Below are 23950 nucleotides of genomic sequence, written 5' to 3'. Positions count from 1 at the left end.
ATCCCTATCAAACTACCAATGGCATTATTCACAGAACTAGAACAAAAAATTGCACAATTTGTATGGAAGTACAAAAGACCCCAAATAGCCAAAGCAATCTTGAGAAAGAAAAAGAGAGGTGGAGAAATCAGGCTCCCAGACTTCAGACTATACTACAAAGCTACAGTAATCAAGACAGTATGGTACTGGCACAAAACAGAAATATAGATCAATGGAACAGGATAGAAAGCCCAGAGATAAACCCACAAACATATGGTCACATTATCTCTGATAAAGGAGGCAAGAATATACAGTGGAGAAAAGACAGCCTCTTCAGTAAGTGGTGCTGGAAAAACTGGACAGCTACATGTAAAAGAATGCAATTAGAACACTCCCTGACACCATAACAAAAATAAACTCAAAATGGATGAAAGACCTAAATGGAAGGCCAGACAGTATAAAACTCTTAGAGGAAAACATAGGCAGAACACTCTATGACATAAATCACAGCAAGATCCTTTTTGACCCACCTCCTAGAGAAATGGAAATAAAAGCAAAAATAAATGGAACCTAATGAAACTTAAAGGCTTTTGCACAGCAAAGGAAACCATAAACAAGACCAAAAGACAACCCTCAGAATGGGAGAAAATATTTGCAAATGAAGCAACTGGCAAAGGATTAATCTCCAAAATTTACAAACAGCTCATCCATCTCAATATCAAAAAAACAAACAACCCAATCCAAAAATGGGCAGAAGACCTAAACAGATGTTTCTCCAAAGAAGATATGCAGATTGCCAACAAACACATGAAAGGATGCTCAGCATCACTAATCATGTGAGAAGTGCAAATCAAAACTACAATGAGATATCACCTCACACCCATCAAAATGGCCATCATCAAAAAATGTACAAACAGTAAATGCTGGAGAGGGTGTGGAGAAAAGGAAACCCTCTTGCACTGTTGGTGGGAATGTAAACTGATACAGCCACTATGGAGAACAGTATGGAGGTTCCTTAAAAATCTAAAAATAGAACTACCATTGACCCAGCAATCCCACTACTGGGCATATATCCTGAGAAAACCATAATTCAAAAAGAGTCATGTACCACAATGTTCATTGCAGCTCTATTTACAATAGCCAGGACCTGGAAGCAACCTAAGTGTCCATCAACAGATGAATGGATAAAGAAGTTGTGGCACATATATACAATGGAATATTACTCAGACATAAAAAGAAACGAAATTTTTTGTAGTGAGGTGGATGGACATAGAGTTTTCATGGAGAGTGAAGTAAGTCAGAAAGAGAAAAACAAATTCCGTGTGCTAACACATACACGGAGTCTAAAAAAAATAAAATAAAATGGCTCTGAAGAACCTAGGGGCAGGACAGGAATAAAGACACAGATGTAGAGAGTGGACTTGAGGACACGGGGAAGGGGAAGGGGAAGCTGGGACAAAGTGAGAGAGTGGCATGGACATATATACACTACCAAATGTAAAATAGGTAGCTAGTGGGAAGCAGCCACATAGCACAGGGAGATCAGCTCGGTGCTTTGTGATCACCTGGAGGGGTGGGCTAGGGAGGGTGGGAGGGAGACGCAAGAGGGAGGAGATATGGGGATATATGTATATGTATAGCTGATTCACTTTGTTATAAAGCAGAAACTAACACACCATTGTAAAGCAATTATACTCCAATAAAGATGTTTAAAACAAAGTACTAAAAATGAATAAACACTGTAAATTTAAAAAAAATTTTTAATTGAAGTAGTTTATTTACAGTATTGTGTTAGTTGCAGCTCAATATAATCTTCAGCTAGATTTTATATTTTAAAAAACAATAGGACATTGTTCTAAATTAATGAAAAGTGTGGAGGGTAGTTGGGGAGAAATGAACTATAGATGAAACCTTTACAAATTTCAGATTTCACCAAAAAATAATACATATCAAAGGAGAATGCTCTTCCTACCTCTGGGAAAAAAATATTCCCCATCATGTTGCCTTTCATAGAAGCTCTGGGAACATGTGCTGCCTCTTTACGTTTCCCTGAGCTCTTGTGCTGGCCTTTTAGGTCATGTTTTGCGATGAGTGCCTGAGCCATTAGAAGGGAGTCCCTGATTGACCTCAGAACTGCCCTGGCATGGAAAGACAGGTCTAGGTCGGGTTTTCTCTATTGACATTTTGGACCAGATCATTCTTTGTTGGGGGCTGGGGGTGTGGTGCTCTGATCTGAAGGATGTTCAGCATCACGTCTGGTTTCTATAGCACATGTGAAGTCATGACATCCACAGATGTCTCCAGACACTGTCACATATTCCCTGGGTGGCAAAATTGTCTTCCATTGAGAACACTGGTCTAGACTGATTTAAAATTCTAGATATTTTTTAGTGTGGTAAATCAGGTAGATTCAGCTTCCAGAAATGGTACCCCCCTTGGGGTATCGGCAGCTGTACTGACAAGATTCAGTGTCTCGTTCTGCCCCTCACGATCCATGTGATTTTGGTTATCCTCTCTAAACCTTGGTCTGTTCACCTGTAAAATGGGAGTAATAAAACAGTTCCAACTTAATAAAATTATTGTGGAGAATAAATAAGATAATGAATATAAACACGGACCACAGTGCCTGGCACGTTACTAGTGCTAATCATTATTAGCGCTAATAATTATTAGCTCATTATTGTAAAAGTTGGTTGTTATTTTTTGTATTATTATTTTTGGTTGTTAGTGGTCCAGTATCAGTCTAAAGTTATAGAATCCTAAGTGTCTAGATGTCTTTTTGAGTTGCCCTAGAGAAAGCGTCAAACATAAATAATGGTAAGAAGTTATATTGTTTAGCCCCTTAGAGGGTCTAAATCCTATCACAGAGGTTATTTTTTACTTTCCCATCAAAGACTATGTTTAGGACCCATATGCCCCATCGTCCACTGAACATAGTGAAGGTAGTCAAAGGAAATAGAAGTCTTTGGGGGACTTCAAAGAGCTTAAAACCTGGTGAAGAAAAATCATCTTCTATACATAAAATCATTAAAGAAAAACAGATGCTGCTGTTTCATACGTATTTACTGGATTGCAAACTTGTTGAAAATAGTAGTGTCCTAGACACCTCTTTAATTCCCCCACTGGTACTTTAAACTTAGAAACAGCTCCATAAATATTGGTGGGATGAAGGAAAGGAAGGAATGTCAGAGTAAAAGATGTATTTTCTTCCAAATTGTCCCTGACTTATTATATGGCCTTGTTGAAGTCAGTTCTGTAAGTTGGTCCCTCAATAAATGGAGAAGATAATAATGCCTAACACTCGACATTTATATAGCCCCAAATAGTTTGCAAAGTATTTTCATTTACATTATTATATCTCATGATAATATATCATCAACCCCATTCTTCTTGGAGAGCTTAGCAATTTAGTTACTGCGGCTATATCATGGGTCTTGGCCCTGGAGTGTTTCTCAGGCCGGGATATACTTCAGTCCTTACATGACCTTGATCCTACAAGACTACTTTGAAAACACCAGACCAATTTTATTATATGTAAGATTCAGTTACACATATAAACCCCTTAGAACTTTCATCTGATGGCACAGAATCATGGAACTAGGTAGAGCCCCAAGAATCAGTTTCATCTTACCTTTTACAGATGAGGAGATGCAGGCCCACGGGTTAAGAGAATTTCCCAAGTTCTCTTGGTTTGTCACCGGCGGAGTCAGAATTACAAGCTGATTCCTCTTTCATTGTCTCATGGTATTAATCATTACAAAAGACGGAGGGCTTAAATCTAACTCTAATTAGTCAGTCTTCCTTGGCTCTGTGTAAATATTTCACTTTAAGAGCGTGTACACTTTTTAGCCTCTCGTTTATTAACCCAATAAACTAACGAGCACATCATTTAGTTAGCCAATATGGAAAGCAGTACTGTAATGCAGCTGACATTCCTTCACCAGTCATTTGTTTATGAAGTCCAAATGAAGTTTCTTTCTCTTCAACTTCTGCTTGAACATCTAATGCACATCTTCACCGTAATGTTGTAACTGTCATTAAGTGAGAATGAATCATCTATCTTCAAGCATGATAGGTACCCATCATGAACTTTTCTTTTTATCTTGCTATCACTTGATATTTTTGGAGATCCCATCAATCAGGCGGCAAGCTTTCTGTGCTGCTTGTGTGATGTCGCTCCTCGTAGATTTAGACAATGAGTCTGTTGCTCCTTTTGGACACAGCATGTCAGAGGTGGCTGAGAAAGATTGAAAATGTGGGTGGCTGCTTGGTAAGACTTAAAGAGCCACTGATTATAATTATGCACTTGGTAAGGTGAGCCTTCTTCATATAATTCGAATGTTTGTAGGGTTCTTTATATAGAAAGGCTTTAATAGTAAATATGTAAGTGTTGGTAAACTATGAAGCAGAAGTTACACTTTCTTTTAGCACTTTGTGAAGCTGCAGGTGCTCTTCACAGTCAAGTTTGGCCGAAAATAGAAAGATAATGATCAGCTGTAAATTTCTAAAGGACAGAGACCATCTTTTATCCATTTCTATATATGTTAGCATGCAGAGGCCTTTAATAAATTTTTGGTAACTGAACCAGTGCTATCTCTAGAATATTAAGACAGCTGCCAGTCCTGCCCTGAAATCTAAGGGTGGCGCAGGTTCCAAGGAATCTTTTGCTCGCACCTATGTGCGCAACTAGGTTTAACCATTTGGGTTACTTCTGTGTACGCTGACTAGTTACTAAGTGACCTGCAGTTTCTAGAAGCTGGGTTGGCTAATCCTGTGCCACTCTTGAGCCTTACTACTGTTTTCTAAGCCAAGAGAAAAAATGACCTGTGTAAATAGAAAATCCCAAGTCTTAAACCCCAAATCAAAAGAAACATGATGTTCTCAAAGATACCTTGACACCAGAGCAAATTGCTGCAGGTACCTCAACTGTATTAATAGTTATTAAGGAGAACTTGAACAGAGTAAAATCCTAGTAGAATTTTGTAAATGAGATCAGTTGTGGAGGCCCTCTTAATTTATCAGAGTCCATGATAGACCACTCAAGGAAACACAGACTATCAGAACTTAAGGGGGAGAGATCCGTTTTATCAGAGTCAACAGGCTTATCTCTCAGGAAAAGGAGATAGCTTTGGCCGCTGCTTGCCAATCCTTTGTCTATATCCCTAAGGGAGGATAAGCTAATGACCCATAGGAGTTGCCTTCTCCGAAAGGTGATTTAAACAGCCTCTAATGCCTCTACCCTAATACTAATAGTCATCTCATCCAGAAACTTCTGTCATGTCTCCTTACAAGATTCTACCAATGCGGAGGCCTGCTTTTCCCTATGAAAGCCCTGACACATGATTATATAACCTTTGGACCCGTACCTAGCTTCAGGAACTGGCACCCTCCCTTCTCCCTTTCTAGATTAAGGAAAGGTACATTCTTGCTGTCATCCCTGTCAGCCCAACACTACTCCCCTGAGTAAGAGTCCTTCATCGTTTTCCAGGCGTGACTAACTCACCATATAGATAACCATCCCAGAAACCCTGGAGTTTCAAAAATGAAAACTCTTGCTTAGAAATGTTCTCCATAGACAAAATGAGATTGGTTTGAACTCTCTACCAGGAGCAGTGGATTCAGGGAATGCCCACTCCCAGTAAATCCAACAGTTGCAATGCTTTATGCCTGGTGGGCTCACTTGCAGGTACTTCTTGAAAGGTAAAGTTTCTGTTATGTAAATCAGCATGTTGTGGGTCCCAAAATTAAGGAATCCAATGGATTGAACCTGATAGTTATTAACACAACTTCTGTACAAGAGATCTAAACTTTAGAGCAACCGTCTCTCCAGAATCACGGTATTAGATTCTTTACCTGTTGGGGAAAAATATATTTAGAGCATTGTCCATTCTTATTCCCGGTTTGAAAGGACTTTCTGGTAGCAGAATAAGCCACTAGCAAAGCTGGGAGGAACAATTTTAAAGGGACTGCCTTTGAGCTGCATATCTCATATAACCAGAACATCTATTCAGTGTGTTTTATCTGGTACGGTTAAGTGCAATTTGTAATAACATATAAATTCCCTTGTCAAGGAAAACAGCCCCTGCCTATATGAGTTATTTTCAATCTTGATGCACATTAGAATCACCTAGACAGCTTTAAAAAATACTGATGTCCAGGCCCCACTCAAAATATTCTTATTTAATTGATCTGGGGCAATGCAAACCCATTAGTATTATTTTTTCTAATTCCCCAAGTGATTCTAATGGGTGCCCAGAATTGAGAACTTCTGCTTAGATTTATAATCTCTCTTTGATAATCTTTTAAATTTATTTAGCTTTACAGTGTTCTACAAAGATAATCTTCCCTGGAGGACTAAAGGGTGAGATTGATGATGAACTCAGTAATTTTCCTACCTGAAGCCATCGGGGAATGGATTGGTCATCACTTCCCACTGGGCCACTATTTTAGATATAGAAAAATTAACCTAAAAGGGATATTTATCATTAAACGTGTTCATGAACTGAATGTGGTTGTGCTACATGGTATATATAAATCTAGAGGAAATATTACACTTGTCTATAGATCAAATATTCTCACTTATCATTTATCATCTAAAGACATATTTAAAAATTCTGCCTTGGCTACTCAGGGAAAAGGTCTCTTCCCTCACCTTCTTCTAACAGATTAATGATGACTTAAACCTGGTCTGCCCTTGATCTTCTTGGGTCTGATTTGACAAGGAAGGTTTGGCAGCCAAATGAATCCCTGACCAAGTTCATGTGCAATATGTGAAGTAAAAGATAAGAAGAGTCGATTGTGATTCCTACAAATTTTAAATCTTTCTTCTCTGAAAGGTGTAAAGAAGTCTGACTGCAAAGGGACCCCGAGACTTGAGGAATAACATGGTGGTAAGTTCCCCATGTCTCCTTATTACTGCCCATATATCCCAGACAGGGCACTGCAGAAACCTGCAACAGGTACAGACCAAAAGAGCTTCTGGAAGAGCTTGCTCCCGTCAAGCCAAGGGACCAGAAAACATGTAGCCTAACATTAGAAATCTTCTTGGCAAAACCCTCCTTACTCCAGCCAAACACCAAGGGGGAAAAGTCACACCTTGCGCCCCTGCAGTTTCAGCCGTGGAGTGGGAAGTTGATCTTCTACCCCAGTCCCTTGCCCAGACAAAAGCAGGCAGCACTCAGATTCCTCCGTCGTTGTTAGATGTCTGAGGGACTCAGCAGGGAGATGATTATCCATCCTCTGCCTGATGAAGAGGACAATGCTCCAGTTTCCCCACCAGGGTACTGGAACCCACTGGGAGCTGAGCATCCACCTCTACTCGACATCAAAGAGACTGACAATGAGATGCCAGTTGGAGCTAATAAGTGCTCCACTCTCACCCCACCCCTGGAGTCAGGAAGACTTGGTGAGGACCTGAGCCTCCACATACACCTAGCATCCAGGAGGTAGAATAAGGTGGTATGAGGTGGGGCACTTAGTTGACAGTCCACTGAGCCCACACGCTCCTTCCCCTCATGTCAGTAGGGCATAGTGTGGAGCCAGGCTTCCAACCACACCCTGCAGCAACAAAGCAGTGTGAGTGGGTGCTTACTTTTGCCACAATGGAGTAGACTAGACTTTGCAAGAAGCTGAGCAAATACAATCACCCAGACCTTGAGGTATACGTGAACAGGGGCATGACCTTCACATAAAAGGTGATTAAATAGGAATCATTCTCATAATATAATACCCAAAATGTCTAGGGTACAATCGAAAATTGTGCATCATATCAAGAGCCAGAAAAATCACAGTACAATTTAGAAAAGCAACCAACAGATACCAGCATAAGATGAGTCTGATGCCAGAACAATTTGACAAGGATTGCAAAGGAACCACCATAAAAATGCTTCCATGAGAAGTTACAAATTCTCTTGAAACAAATGAAAAATTAAAATCTCAGCATGGAAATAGAAATTTATTTTTTTAAAAAAGAACCAAATGGAAATTAGAGAACTGAAAATTATGTGACATTAAAAAAAACTCACTATACACCCAATAATAGAATGGGAATGATGGAGAGTAGAATCAGTGAACTTGAAGACAGATCAATAGAATTTACTCAGTCTGAACAATGAGGAAATAGGGTGAAAATAAAATAAAAAGAGTCTCAGGGACCTGTGAGACAGTAACCCACATAAACATACAGATTCAAGAAGCTAAGCAAACCTAAAGTAGAATTCAACCCCCACAAAAAAATCCATGCCAAGACATAGAATAATTAACTTTTCGAAAACTGAAAGATAAAGAAGAAATCCCAAAGCAGCCAGACAGAAATAACACAGTACAGGCATACCTCAGAGAAAGTGCAGGTTTGGTTCCAGACCATCATGATAAAGCAAATATCACTATAAAGTGAGTCACGTGAATTCTGTGGTTTCCCAGTACATATAAAACTTAGGTTTACGATATACTATAGACTGTTACATAGTACAACAGCATTATGTCTAAAAAATATATCTACGTACCTTAATTAAAAATATTTTCTTGCTAAAAACTGCTATCATCTGAGCCTTCAGTGATTCATGGTAGTAACATGAAAGATAACTGATCACAGATCACCAGAACAAGCATAATGATAATGAAAAAGTTTAAAATATTGCAAGAATTACCAAAAGGTGACACAGAGACGTGAAGTGAGCAAATGCTGTTGGCAAAATGGTACCAAGGGACTTGCTCCATGTAGGTCACCACAAACCTTAAATTTGGGAAAAATGCAGTATCTGAGAAGTGCAATAAAATGAGGTATGCCTGTATAAAGATGTCAGAAGAAAAATTTAACCTTCCACGTTATAACTAGAAAAGGTAGGGAAAATTAAATTCAAAAGAAACAGATGCAGTGGAATAAAAATATAAAAACAGAAATGAAGGAAATTAAAAACAAAAGAGAAATAAAAAAACATGAAGCACAAAGTCGTAAGGTCTCTGCAAAGACCAATGAAATTGACAAATTCCTATCCAGACTGATCAGGAAAATAAGAGCAAGGATAAAAATGACTGGTATCAGAAATTAAAGGTGATACATCACTATAGGCAGTAAAAATATTAAAAATAAAACAGAATAGTATGAAAAACTTAATTACAACACATGCAGCAGTTTAGATAAAATAGACAATTTCCTAGACAAACATAAGCTTTCCAATAGTCTGTTAAAGCCTGATATCTATTAATAAGTAGCCTTATATCTCTTTAAATTGTGTAAGTAAAATTTTTTCTTACAAAATAAACTTCCGGCTAGAAGTTGTGCTGGTGAATGTCAAACATTTAGGGAAGAAAAAATAACAATCTATACAATGATTTTGTCCAACCCAGTTTATGAGACGAGTATAACCCTGCTTCCAAAACCAGATAAAGGTTTTGCAAGGAAACTTCAGGCCACAATTGCTTATTATATAAAAGCAGAAACCATTAACAAAATGTTAGCAAACTGAAGTCAGTGATATGTAAAATGGAAAGTGTTATAATTAAGGAATTTTATCATAGGAAAACAAGGTTGTTCAATATTTTCTTTAATTCATTAAAGTCAATTCACTAAATTAACAGCATACAAGAGAAAAATATAATGAGTGACTAGATTTAAAAAATGCATCTGACAAAATTTAACATAAATTTGTTAGAAAAATTCTCAATAAGGTAATAATATAAAGGAAAGGAACATCCTTAGCCTGATAAAAGTCATCTACAGAAACCTTACAGGTGACATCATACTTATAAGTGAAAGACAGTGTTATTCTTGTATATTAAGACAAGGCAAGATATCTATGTTCACTACTTCTATTCAGGAGTGAACTGGAGTTCTTAAACAGGGCAACAGAAAAAGAAAATTTTCTTAAAGGGTTACAAAATAAAAAGAAAGAAGTCAATTCTCTACTCACAGTTGATTTGTACCTATGTGTAGAATATACTAACAAATCTAGAAAACGGCGACTAGAACTAAAATGTCTAGCAGAATCAGATGTTACATGATCAATATACGAAAAATCAAATGTATTTCTATATACTAACAATAAAGTGGGGAATTAAATTAAAGATAATTTATCATAATGTCAAAATTAAACATGTAGAAAGATACATTTAACAAATTAGTGTTAGTCTTATACACTGAATATTACAAAACGTTGTTAGGAGAAATTTTAAAAGAACTTGGTACATGCAAGATATATAATATTCATGTGTTGGAAGACTCAAAACTGTTGATGTAATTTATCCCCAAAGTGATCTAAAAATTCAAAGTAATCTCAATCAAAATTCCAAGAAGTGATTTTCTTTTAGTAGAAATTACCAAGCAGGTAACAAAATTCATGTGGAATAGGCAAAACAATCTTGAATAAGAACAACAAAATTTGAGAACTTATAGTATCTGATTTTTAAATTTATTTTAAAACTATAATAATAAAGATAGTGTTATATTGACATAAAAATAGATAAGCAGTCCAATAGAACAAATTGGTGAGTCCAGAAATAGACCTAACTGTAAAGGGTCAATTAATTTGGGGAAAAATTGTCCAAAATTTAGCTAAATATATGTGGTCAAGTTTGTTTGTTTTTTTTAACCTAAGGATCTTTTCATGGGGAAAGGAGAGAAGGTAATTTAATGGGGAAAAAGATAGTCTTTTGAACATATGGATACTGCTGTATCAGAAAAGGTACCTTTACACTTATTATGCACCATGCAATGAAATTAACTCAAAATTAATCATTACTATTCACAGCTATAATATATTTAGAATAAAACATAGAATATTTTCATCGTTGATGTAGTTCAAGATTCCTTAGATGTGTTTCTTTAAGCACAACATAAAAAAAATCACTTGTTAAATAGGACTTCTTCCAAATTAAAAACTTTGCTCTTTGAAAGGCATTATTAAGGAAATGAAAATGCAAGACACAAACTGAAAGAAAATATTCACCATGCATATATATGAAAAAGTACGTGTAAAAAATTAGAATTCAATAATGATGTGACAAATAACACATGAAAAGAAGCTGAATTTTATGTCACTAGGAAAGTGAAAATTAAGAGCACAGTGAGATAACCCTATACTAAAAATAATGTTATAAAGACCAACAACAACAAATTGGGGTGTAACAACTAGAAATTTCATACATTGCTGGTCAGAATGTAAAATTTTGCAAACACTTTGGCATTGTCTTTTGAAGGTAGTTATACACTTATATTATGGCTAAGTGATTCAACGCTAAGGCATTTACCCAAAAGAGAGAAAAATCACGTGTCCACACAAATATTTATACATTAATGTTCATAGCTGCTATAATTCATAGTAACCCCAAACTGGAAACAGAACAACTATAAACTCCTGGATGAGTGAACAATCCAATTTCCTAAAATCTATAGAATAGAATTTATTCAGCAATGTAGGTATTCAATGAATAGATGAAACTGATACATGAAAATATGTGATACATCTCAAACCACTAAAGTGATTTCTTATTTTATTTATTTACTTTTAACTGAAATACAGTTGATTTTAAATATTATATTCGTTTTAGATGTACAACATAGTGATTTGATGTTTTTATAGATTTTACTCCATTTAAAGTTATTACAAAATAATGGCTGTATTTCCCTGCTCTGAGCAATATATCCTATTGCTTATTTATTTTATACATAGTATTTGTGTCTCTTAATTACATTTCTATCTTTCCCCTCCCCCTTTCCTTACCCCACTGGTAACCACAAGTTTGTTTTCTATATCTTTCAGTCTGTTTTGTTATATACATTCGTTCTATTTTTTTTAGATTCCACGTGTAAGTGATAACAGAGTATTTCTTTCTCTGTATGACTTATTTCACTAAGAATAATATTCTCTAGGTCCATCCATGTTGTTGCAAATAGCAGAATTTCATTCTTTTTTATGGCTGAGTAGTATTCCACTGTATACATATACCACATCTTTATGCATTCATCTCTTGATGGGCACTTAGGTTTGCTTCCATATCTTGGCTATTGTAAATAATGCTGCTATGAACATTGGGGTGCATGTGTCTTTCTGAATTCGTGGTTTTGTTTTTTCAGACATATATCCAGCAGTGGAATTGTTGGATCATATGGTACTTGTACTTTTAGTTTTTTGAAGAACCTCCATACTGTTTTCCATAGTGGCTATACCAATTTACAATCCGAGCAACAGTGCACTAGAGGTCCCTTCTCTCCACATCCTCACCATTTGTTATTTGTGTTCTTTTTGATGATAGCCATTTTGACATGTGTGAGGTAATATCTCATTGCACTTTTGATCTGCATTTCTCTGATGATTTGTGATTTTGAGTATTTTTTTATGTGCCTGTTGGCCATCTGCATATCTTCTTTGGAAAAATGTCTCTTCAGATCTTCTGACCATTTATTAATCAGGTTGTTTGGTTTTTTGATCTTGAGTTGTATGGGCTGTTTATATATTTTGGATATTAACCCCTTACCGGTCATATCATTTGCAAATACTTCCTTCCATTTTCTTTTTGTTTTGGCAATGGTTTCCTTTGCTGTACAAAAGCTTTTACATTTAATTAGGTCCAGTTTGTTTATTTTTGTTTTACTCTAGGAAATGAATCCAAAAAAATATTGTTGTTATTTATGTCAAAGAGTGTTCTGCCTATATTTTCTTCTATGAGTTTTATAGTATTCAGTCAGTCTTACATATAGGTCTTTAATTCATTTTGAGTTTATTTTTGTATATGGTATGAGGAAATGTTCTAGTCTTATTCTTTTACATGTATCTGTCCAGTTTCCCGAGCATCACTTATTGAAGAGACTATCTTTTCTTTGTACCTTCTTGGCTCCTTTGTTTTAGATAAAATGACCATAAGAGTGTGGGTTTATTTCTGGACTCCCTATTCTGTTCCATTGATCTGTATGTCTGTTTTTGTGTCAGTACCATGCTATTTTGATTACTGCAGCTTTGTGATACAGTTTGAAGACATGGACCATGATACATCCAGCTTTGTTCTTTTTTTCTTAAGTTTGCTTTGGCAATTCTGGGTCTTTTGTTGTTCCATATATATTTTAAGATTATTTGTTCTAGTTCTGTGAAAAATGTCATGGGTATTTTTAATGAGGATTACATTAAATCTGTACATTGCTTGGGGTAGTATGGTAGTATTGTGACAATATTAATTCTTCCAATCCAAGAACATGGAATATCTTTCCATTTTTTTGTACCATTTTCAAATCTCTTAATCAGTGTTTTGTAGTTTTCAGAGTATAGGTCTTTCACTTCCTTAGTTAAGTTTATTCCTAGGTATTTTATTCTTTTTGATGTGATGGTAAATGGGATTGTTTCCTTAATTTCTCTCTGATAGTAATTACTAGTGTACATAAAAGCAACAGTATATTAATCTTGTATCCTGCAACTTTACTGAATTCATTTATTAATACTAATAGTGTTTTTGGTGGAGACTTCAGGGTTTTCTATATATGGTGTCATGTCCTCTGTAAATAGTGACAGTTTTACTTCTTCCCTTCCAATTTGAATGCCTTTTATTTCTTGTTTGATTGCTATGGCTAGCACTTCTAATACTATATTAAATAGAAGTGGTAAGAGTGGTCATCCTTGTCTTATTCCTGATTTTAGAGGAAAATCTTTCATCTTTTTACAGTTGAGTATGATGTTTGCTGTGGGTTTGTCATAAGTGGCCTTAATTATTTTGAGATATGTTCCCTCCTAACCCACTTTGAAGACAGTTTTATTGCAAATGGATGTTGAATTTTGTCAGATATTTTTTCTGCACCTATCAAGATGATCATGTGATTTTTAGCCTTCCTTTTGTTAATGTGGTGTATCACATTGATTGATTTGTGAATACTGAACTAACCTTGCATCCCTGGAATAAATCCCACTGCATCATGGTGTATAATCCTTTTTATATATTGTTGAATTCCATTTGCTGATATTTTGTTGAGGATTTTTGTATCTATATTCATCAAAGATATTGGCCTGTAATTTCCTTTCTTTCTTTCTTTCTTTCTTTCTCTTTCTTTCTTTCTTTCTTTCTTTCTTTCTTTCTTTCTTTCTTTCTTTCTTTCTTTCTTTCTTTCTTTTGTAGTGTCTTTGGCTTTGGTATGCAGGTAATGGTGGCCTTGTAGAATAAATTTGGGAGTGTTCCATTCTCTTCAACTTTTAGGAATAGTTTGATAAGGGTAAGTGTTAGCTCTTCTTTTTATGTTTCATAGAATTCCCTTGTGAAACTGTTCGGTCCTGGTTTTTTGTTTGCTGGGAGTTCTTAAAATACACATTCAATTTCACTACTAGAGATTGGTCTGTTCAGCTTGTTTATTTCTTCCTGATTCAGTCTTGGAAAGTTGTTTGTTTCTAGAAATTTGTCCATATCTTCTAGGCTGTCCAATTTGTTGGCATATAATTGTTTGTAGTATGCTCTTACGATTTTCTTTTTGTATTTCTGTGGTATCAGTGTTTTGTTCTCCTCTTTCATTTCTTATTTTATTTATTTTAGGTCTTCTCTCTTTTATTCTTGGTGAGGCTGGGTAAAGGTTTATCAATTTTGTTTTATCTTTTCAAAGAAATACCTCTTGATTTTATTGATCTTTTATTGATTAATTGGTCTCCAATATATTTAGTTCCTCACTGATCTTTATTATTTCATTCTTTCTGCTGATTTTGAGCTTTGTTCTTCTTTTTCTAATTCATTGAGAAGGAGGGTTAAGTTTTGAGTTTTTCTTGTTTCTCGAGATTGGCCTGCATTGCGGTAAACTTCCCTCTTAGAACTGCTTTTCCTACGTCTCAGATTTTGGAAAGTTGTATTTTCACTTTCACTTCTCTCAAGGTATTTTCTGATTTCCTCTTTGATTTTTTCATTGACCCACTGGTTTTTTGGTAGCATGTTGTTTAATCTCCACGTTAGTGCTTTTCCCATTTTTCTTCCTGTAATTGATTTCTAGTTTCATACCGTTGTGGTCAGAAAAAAAGCTTGATATAATTTCTATCCTCTTAAATTTTTTGAGACTTGTTTTATGGCCTAGTATGTGATCTATCCTGAAGAATGTTTCATGTGACTTGATAAGAAAGTGTATTCTGCTGTTTTGGGATGGAATCTTTTCTTCTAGCCATTGATTAAGTCCAACTGATCTATTGTGTCATTTAAGACCATTGTTGCCTTATTGATTTTCTGTCTTGATGATCTGTCCATTGATGTAAGTGGGATGTTAAAGTCACCTACTATTGTATTGCTGCCTAGTTCTCCCTTTATGTCTGTTAATATTTACTTTATATATTTAGGTTCTCCTGTATTTGGTACACGTATGTTAACAAGTATAATATCCTCTTCTTGACTGATCCCTTTATCAGTATGTAATGCCCTTCTTTGTCTTTTATTGTGGCCTTTGTTTTTTTCTTGGTATTTTTTTTGCGGTATGCGGGCCTCTCACTGCTGTGGCCTCTCCCATTGCAGAGCACAGGCTCCGGACACGCAGGCTCAGCGGCCATGGCTCACAGGCCCAGCTGCTCCACGGCATGCGGGATCTTCCCGGACCGGGGCACGAACCCATGTCCCCTGCATCGGCAGGCAGACTCTCAACCACTGCGCCACCAGGGAAGCCCGTGGCCTTTGTTTTAAAGTTTATTTTGTCTGATAAGAGTATTGCTACCGCCACTTTTTCTGTCCTTTCTATTTGGATGAAATGTCTTTTGCCATCCGTTGACTTTCAGTCTGCGTGTGTCTTTAGTTCTGAAGCGAGTCTCTTGTAAGCAGCATATATATGGGTCTTGTTTCTTTTATCCAATCAGCCACCCTATGTCTTTTCATTGAAGCATTTAGTTCATTGACATTTGAATTTTTTTTTTTTTTGCGGTACGCGGGCCCCTCAGTGTTGTGGCCTCTCCCGTTGCGGAGCACAGGCTCTGGACGCGCAGGCTCAGCGGCCATGGCTCACAGGCCCAGCCGCTCTGCGGCATGTGGGATCCTCCCGGACCAGGGCACGAACCCATGTCCCCTGCATCAGCAGGCGGACTCTCAACCACTGTGCCACCAGGGAAGCCCCTGAAGTAATTATTGATAGATATGTACTTATAGCCACTTTATAACTTGTTTTCTGTTTGTTTCTGTAATTGTTTTTTTGTTTCTTCCCTTGTGGTTTGATTGATTTTTCCTTTAGTGGTGTGCTTGTGTTCTTTTTTCTCTTGTTTTTATATATCTGTTGTAGGCTTTTTATTTGTGTTTACCTTAGCGTTCATATATGTTGACCTATATCTATTTGCTTTAAACAGGTAGTGATTTAAGTTCAAATTCTAAAAGAGCTACATTTTTTACTTCATTCCCCCACACTTTGTGTATTTGATGTTATATTTTACATCTTCATGTTTATCCCTTTACTGATTATTATAGTTATACTTGATTTTACAACTTTTTAATCTTTGTATTAGCTGATTTAATTGTTTGATCTTCAGCTTTTACTATATATTGGGCTTTGCTAGTGGGATTTTTCTTTCCTATAGATTCTTATTTCTTGTTATGGCCTTTCCTTTTCCACTTACAGAAGACCCTTTAACATATCTTTTAGGGTCAAGTTAGTATCAATGAACTCTTTTAGTTTTACTTATCTGAAAAGTTCTTTATTTCTCCTTCAGTCCTAAATGATAACCTTGCTGGGTAGAGTATCATGGGTTGAAGGTTTTTCCCTTTCGATGCTTTAAATATATTATGCCACTCCCTTCTGACCTGCAGTGTTTCCACAGATAAACCAGCTCATAGACTTCTGGGGGGTTACCTTGTATTTGACTCTTTTTCTTTTGCTGCCTTTAGAATTCTCTCTTTATTTTTAACTTTTGCCATTTTAATTATGATATGTCTTGGAGTGGTTTTGTTTGGGTTCATCTTGTTTGGGACCCTTTGTGTTTCCTGTACCTGGATATCTGTTTCCTTCTTCAGGTTTGGGAAGTTTTCAACCATAATTTCATTAAATATATTTTTGACCCCCTTCTGTCTCTTGTTCTTCGGGGACCTCTATAATGCAAATGTTGGTACATTTGATGTTATTGCAAAGACCCCTTAAACTGTTTTCATTTTTTGTTTTTACTGTTCTGCACTTGTGATTTGCATTACTCTGTCTTTTAGATCACTTATGCATTCTTCAAATCACCTAGTCTGCTCTTCATTCCTTCTGTGTGTTTTTCATTTCAGTTATTGTATCCTTTAGTTCTGATTGGTTCTTTTTTATATTTTCTTGTTCCTTGTTAAAATTCTTACTGTGTTCATCTATTCTTTTTCTTAATTCAGTTACAATTCTTATTACTAATGTTTTTAATTCTTTATCTGGTGAATTGTTTATTTCTCTTTCATGAGTTGTTTTTCCAGTGGTTTTTTTTCTTGCTCTTTCAGTTAAGACAAATTTCTCTGCTTTCTCATTTTGCTCATCTTTCTCTGTCTCTATGAAATTAGGTGAAATAGTTAACTATGGTGGTCTTGAAGTGGGATCCTTATGTGGGAGCATCTCTAGACAGTCTGCATGTGCCCATTGGCTTTGGTGGGACAGCTGAATTTGAATTAAACACAAGTAACGTCTTTTCTCAGGGTGTGCTGGCAGCTGTCACCTTGGTAAGAGGTGGTGCTGGAGATTGAGGGGATAGGACCAGAGCCAGGTGTGAGGCCAGGCATCCCCACAACTCAGTGGCCATCACCACCCTATGCAGGGGGTGGGCAGGGGGCAGGCCCAAATTGCTGGAGCAGAAGGCCTGAGGGTTGGGTGTAAGCTGACTCAGTTCCCTTTAACTGTGTGCTCTTCTCCTCCTAGCACAGGCACCCTTGCCCCAGAGGGGAGTATTGCTAGAGCAAGAGGCCCAGATGTGGGTATTCAGCAAAGGTCAGGGCATGGGCTGTGGCAATCTAGGCTCTGTCAAAGGTCTGGACTGCCTCTAATGTGACATTTATGCAGTCACCAGTAATGGCTTCCCCCTCCCTGTTCAGATGCCACTTAGGGTCTGAGCTGCCTCAGCATCGCACAGCCAGCCAAGCCTTTTCTTTGGTTGTGGCAGCCATCACTCCAGTTTGAACCTGTCACACAAGACAAGCGGTGCTAGAGCAGGTGGTCAGCTCAGGCTAGGTCTTGCACCGGATGGGTCATGGGAAATAAGTCAGCCACCTGCACAGTTTCAATTTCAGTCAACCCCCTCTGCCCTGCTTTGGGAGCAGGCAAGCATTCACGTGCTCCTCATGAGCAGTGTCCAGGCTTCCCACAGCCCTCTTGTTAGTCCCACTGGCCTTCCAACCAGTCACAAGGGTTCAACTTCCTTTCATAGAACCCCAGGGCTGGGGCACCCAATATGTGGCTCAAATGGCTCACTCTCCAGGGAGGGTCTCCACCCATGTAATTTCCCTTTTCCTCTGAATCCCTTCCCAGGGGTACGCAGACCTCATTACTTCTCTTCCCTTCCTACCAGTTTCCCTGTGGATCTTTCTTACAACTTTGGTTGTACAGGAATCATTTTGCCAGTCTCCAGTTAGTTTTCAGCAAGAATTGATCCGCATGTACATGTATTTTTTGATGTGTTCATTTAGGGGAGGTAAGTTCTGCATCCTTCTACCCTGCCATCTTGATTTCTCTCCCCCATCATAGTGATTTTTTAAAAAGCCAGGCAAAGCCAGTCAATAGTGTATGATTCCATTTTTATGAAAGTTTATATAAAATTTATTATTTCCATTCATATGATACTCTAGAAAAGATAGATTTCATCAGTATTGGTATAAATGAAACAGTAGTAACATGAGCACAGGAATGGATGGAGATTAACTAGTGAAATAAGTTTTTTAGGAAAATGGAAATGTTTTACGTCTTGATTATGGTGGCAGTTACATGGGTATACACATTTGTCAAAACTCAGTGAATATACAATTATGTATATATGTATATGTAGATAGCATATAGGGCTTATATAGATGTGTGTCTGTGTTTGTATATATATATGCATGTATATATCCTCATAAAGTTGATAAAAAAATTAAAAATATATAATTTTTTATTCCTGAGTATCTATTATTCTGCTTCCTCATCATAGAAATTTCAAAGCCCAGAGACCCTCCTTTTATAAATCATTTCTGGCCCTTTAAGTCCAAGCTAGTTGTAGAGTTTTCTTTCACACAGCCTTCTTAAATCCTTTATGTGTTTCCTATGAATATAATTGGGATTCACACCATGTTCCAAAAGCCTCACCCGTAAGTCTTTTTTGAGATAGATCCTTTTATACTTTGGTCCTTGGATAAGAAAATTGTAGCACAATGCACTGATGATTCTGAGAAGCCCTTTTGTTAATTCTACCTGAGTCTACTCTGCACTGCCTTAAATCTTTCTGAATCTTTAGAAGTGGGCCTTATAGTCACATCCTGATTTCCTCTATATCTAATGCCTTTTATTGCTACAGTGTTTTCTAAGAATGAAAATCCTTTTTTTATTCTTCAATCATATATCCTGTCTTCTATATTGCCACTAAATTCTGCTTGCAAATTGAATACAACTGAAGAAAAGAATTTTTAAACAAACTCAGTTGAGAATTTCAAAGAGGTCATGGGAATTGGAGTGTGCATCCCCAAGAAGAAAGTTAACAGGATCTTATTTGTACATCTTCCTTGCATTTACCATCTCATCATTGCCTTTGCTGTAACTCTTTAAATGAGAGGGAGCTCTTAAACCTTAAATAGAAGGCACAATTCTTCTTGATGAAAATCTGCTCTCAGAAACAAGGATGACCTAGGCCAGTTCAAACAGAGATGGTTAAGAGAACAAAAACATCAGAAAGGAATACATTCTAGACTGCAAATTCATGAACCTCTTTGGGACATTTTCGTTTTCTCAATTCTCCATTTTTTTGAGACTACTCACTCTTTACCTCACCGCTCTCCTGTAACCTCCCATCCACCAAAATGTTTTCATGCAGGAACATGAAAGTAGAGCTCTCCCCGCAAAAGGGAAAATAATATAACACAGGAGTTTCTTAGTGAATGAGTACTGACCATATTTTTTATCTTCTGCCTACATGGTTTAGAAGTTATATCATTCCCGAAAATCTCTACATTATCTCTATTCTCTTAACTAGTAAGTTCTAAAGAATATGACACAAATACCAATTAAGCAACACCAAACCAAGTCACATACTACTTATAGGAAAACACCAACTTAAATGAAAGCCTGTTTCTTATCTAAAACCATGGAGGCCAGAAGCAAGTGACACAACATTTTTCAAGTGTTAGAAGAACTCAATTGCAAAGTCTGTATCTGGTGAAAATATCAAAAATGAATGGGAAATAAAAACATTCTCAGAAAAAGGAAAACTAAGAGAATTTATTGTTAGCAAATCTACCATAAAAGAATGACTAAATGAAGTTCCTTAAACGAAAGGAAATAGTAATAGAAGGCTTTGAACTTCAGGAGGAAATAACATCAGAATGGGAAAAAATATGTCAAAATGTAATAGAAAATCCTACTTCTCATGAGGTTCTTATATTATTTTTGATGATTAAAGCAAAAATTATAATACAGTGTCATCCTACTCAAAGTATATGGAGTAAGTCCTTAAGACAATGATATTTAAAAGGTAGGGAGGGTAAATGGACCTAAGTGGAAGTAAACTTTCTAAACTTTACTCAGAGTGGTAAAATGCTGATAATAGCAGACTGTGATAAATCAAATATGCATGTTGTTACACCCAGGACAACCCCTACTGAAACTAAAAGTTCTATAAATATAAATAAGAGGGAATCCTTAAAAACTGTTCTAATAACACTCAGAAGGTTAAAGAGAGACAGAAAGAGAAATAGAAGAAAATGAAACAGGAAACAAACAGAAAGCAAATCTTTTCCTCTGGACTTTTTGCTGTCTTAGAAAAAATATATAAGTATATATATTATATACTTGTATATAAGTATATATATGTGTGTGTATATATGTATATACATACACCCACATACACACAAAATGGAATATTATTTGGCCATAGAAAAGAATGAAATGCCATTTGCAGCAACATGGATGGACCTAGAGATTATCATGTTAAGTGAAGTAAGTCAGACAGAAAGACAAGTATCATATGATATCACTTATATGTGGAATCTAAAATATGACACAAATGAAGTTATTTACAAAACAGAAACAGACTCACAGACATAGAAAACAAACTTATGGTTACCAAAAGGGAAAGGAGGGGAGGGATAAATTAGGAGTTTGGGATTAACAGATACACACTACTATGTATAAAACAGATAAACAACAAAGACCTACTGTATAGCATAGGGAACTATATTCAATATCTTATAATAACCTATAACGGAAAATCTGAAAATGAATATATATGTGTGTGTGTATAACTGAATCATTTTGCTATACACATGAAAATTGTAACTCAACTATACTTCAATTTAAAAATATCTATCTATCTATCTAATCAAGTATCAACATAAAAGTACCTGAATTTGGCAGTCAGACACAATAATAAAGAAGAATCTGAGACATAATTACCTAGGGTATAAGTTGAGTGAATGTACAAGTGACTTATTAAAAGTGGGAGATTAAAATAAGCACTCAAAATATTTTTTTCTGCTCTCAAAATAGTAGCCTTCATTTTAGTCCATTTTTGATTGTTCACATGACTAATACTATAGTCCCATCTGGTTGACCTACAATGAGGTATTCCTATTTTTTTAAGAGCTACCTTTTACTCTTCCAATATTACAGAATCAGTAGCTTATTAGAAGAGCCATATATATCAAAATAATTTTTAAATTTTAATATAAAAGAAAAATATATTGATAAATTGAAAGGTAGGCTTTGAAGGCCAACATTCTACTAAAAGAAGAGATATTTAAGGTACATTTTTTTAAAATGCTGATCACTATTACATATTTTGTTTTACTTCTTGAATGCTTTTATTTATTTTTTGCTTTCTTATTGAAATACAGCTGATTTATGATGTTTCAGGTGTACAGCAAAGTGATTTAGTTTTATATATATATAAATATATATATATATTCTGCTTCAGATTCTTTTCCATTATACAGTATTAAAATATACTGAATGTAGTTCCCTGTACTATACAGTAGGTTTTTGTTGTTTATGTATTTTATATATAGTAGTGTGTACCTGCTAATCCCAAATTCCTAATTTATACCTCCCCCTTTTCCCCTTTGGCAATCATAAGTTCGTTTTCTATGTCTGTGAGTCTGTTTCTATTTCTCGGTTTTATAAATCAGTTCATCTGTATCATTGTTTTAGATTCCACATATAAGTGATATCATTTGATATTTATATTTTGCTGTGTGGCTTACTTCACTTTATATGATAATCTCTAGGTCCATTCATGTTGCTACAAATGGCATTATTTCATTCTTTTTTATGGCTGAGTAATATTCCATTTGAATGCAAAATGTGCATGTTTGTATACATATATATGTATATATATGTGCGTGTGTGTATATATATATATATATATATATATATATATATATATATATATATACACCACATCTTCTTTATCCATTCATCTGTTGACAGACACTTAGGTTGCTTCCATGTCTTGGCTATTGTAAATAATGCTGTTATGATCACTAGGGTGTATGTATCTTTTCGAATTAGAGTTTTTGTATTTTTTTGATATATGCCCAAGGGTGGGATTACTGGATCATATGGTAACTCTATTTTTAGTTTCTTAAGGAACCTCCATATTGTTGTCTATACTGGCTGCACCAATTTGCATTCTGACAGTGTAGGAGGGTTCCCTTTTCCCCCACCCTCTCCAGCATTTATTATTTGTAAACTTTTTGAGGATGGCCATTCTGACCAGTGTGAGGTGATATCTGATTGTAGTTTTGATTTGCATTTATTTAGTTATAAGTGATGTTGAGCAACTTTGCATGTGCCTGTTGGCCATCTGTTTGTCTTCTTTGGAGAAATGTCTGCTTAGGTCTTCTGCCCATTTTTTTGATTGGGTTGGTTTTCTTTTTGGGTTTTGGTTTTTTTTTTTTTAATTGAGTTGTATGAGCTGTTTGTATATTTTGGAAATTAAGCCCTTGTTGGTAGCATCCATTGCAAATATATTCTCCCATTTTGTAGGTTGTCTTTTCATTTTATGGTTTTCTTTGTTGTGCAAAGGCTTTTAAGTTTAATTAGCATCCATTTGTTTATTTTTGCTTTTGATTCCATTACTCTAGGAGACATATCCAAAAATACATTGCTACAGTCTATGTCAAAGATTGTTCTACCTATGTTTTCCTCATCTGGTCTTACATTTAGGTCTTTAATCCATTTTGAGTTTATTTTTGTATCTGGTGTTAGAGACTGTTCTAATTTCATTCTTTTACATGTAGCTGATCAGTTTTTTCAGCAACACTCATTGAAGAGACTCTCTTTTCTCCATTGTATATTCTTGCCTCCTTTGTTTTAGATTAATTGCCCATGGGTACATGGGTTTATTTATGGGCTTTCTATCCTGTTTCATTGATCTTTGTGTCTCTTTTTGTGCCAGTACCTTACTGTTCTAATGACTGTTTGTAGTATAGTCTGAAGTCAAGGAGAGTGGTTCCTCCATATCTATTCTTCTTTCTCAAGAATGTTTTGACTATTCAGAGTCTTTTCTGCTTCCATACAAATTAAAAATTTTTTTGTTCTAGTTCTGTGAAAAATGCCGTTGGTAATATAATAGGGATTGCATTGAATCTATAGATTACCTTAGGTAGTATGGTCATTTTAACATTTTTCCAATCCAAGAACATGGTATATCTTTCCATCTGTTTGTGGCATCTTCAATTTCTTTCATCAGCATCTTACAGTTTTCAGAGTACAGGTCTTTTGCCTCCTTAGGTAGGTTTATTCCTAGGTAATTCATTCTTTTTGATGCAAGGGTATGTGGGATTATTTGCTTAATTTCCTTTCTGATATTTTGTTGTTAGTGTATAGAAGTGCAACAGATTTCTGTGTATTAAT

At 35.9% G+C, this 23950-nt stretch overlaps 1 long non-coding RNA gene across 1 annotated transcript in view; it reads left to right on the top strand.

The window, feature by feature from the left end:
- The window catches only part of LOC307175225, a 43332-nt gene that overhangs the window by 13180 nt on the left and 6202 nt on the right, over positions 1 to 23950 (top strand). Inside the window, exon 4 of the long non-coding RNA XR_013824267.1 lies at positions 6816 to 6869. This is a non-coding gene — a long non-coding RNA (uncharacterized lncRNA). The remainder of the gene's footprint in view (positions 1 to 6815; positions 6870 to 23950) is intronic.

The sequence above is a fragment of the Stenella coeruleoalba genome (genome assembly GCF_951394435.1).
Source record: "Stenella coeruleoalba genome assembly, chromosome: 16".
Classification (NCBI taxonomy): Eukaryota; Metazoa; Chordata; class Mammalia; order Artiodactyla; family Delphinidae; genus Stenella; species Stenella coeruleoalba.
Note: the sequence above shows the minus strand (reverse complement) of the source record. Positions and strands in the feature narration are given on the sequence as shown.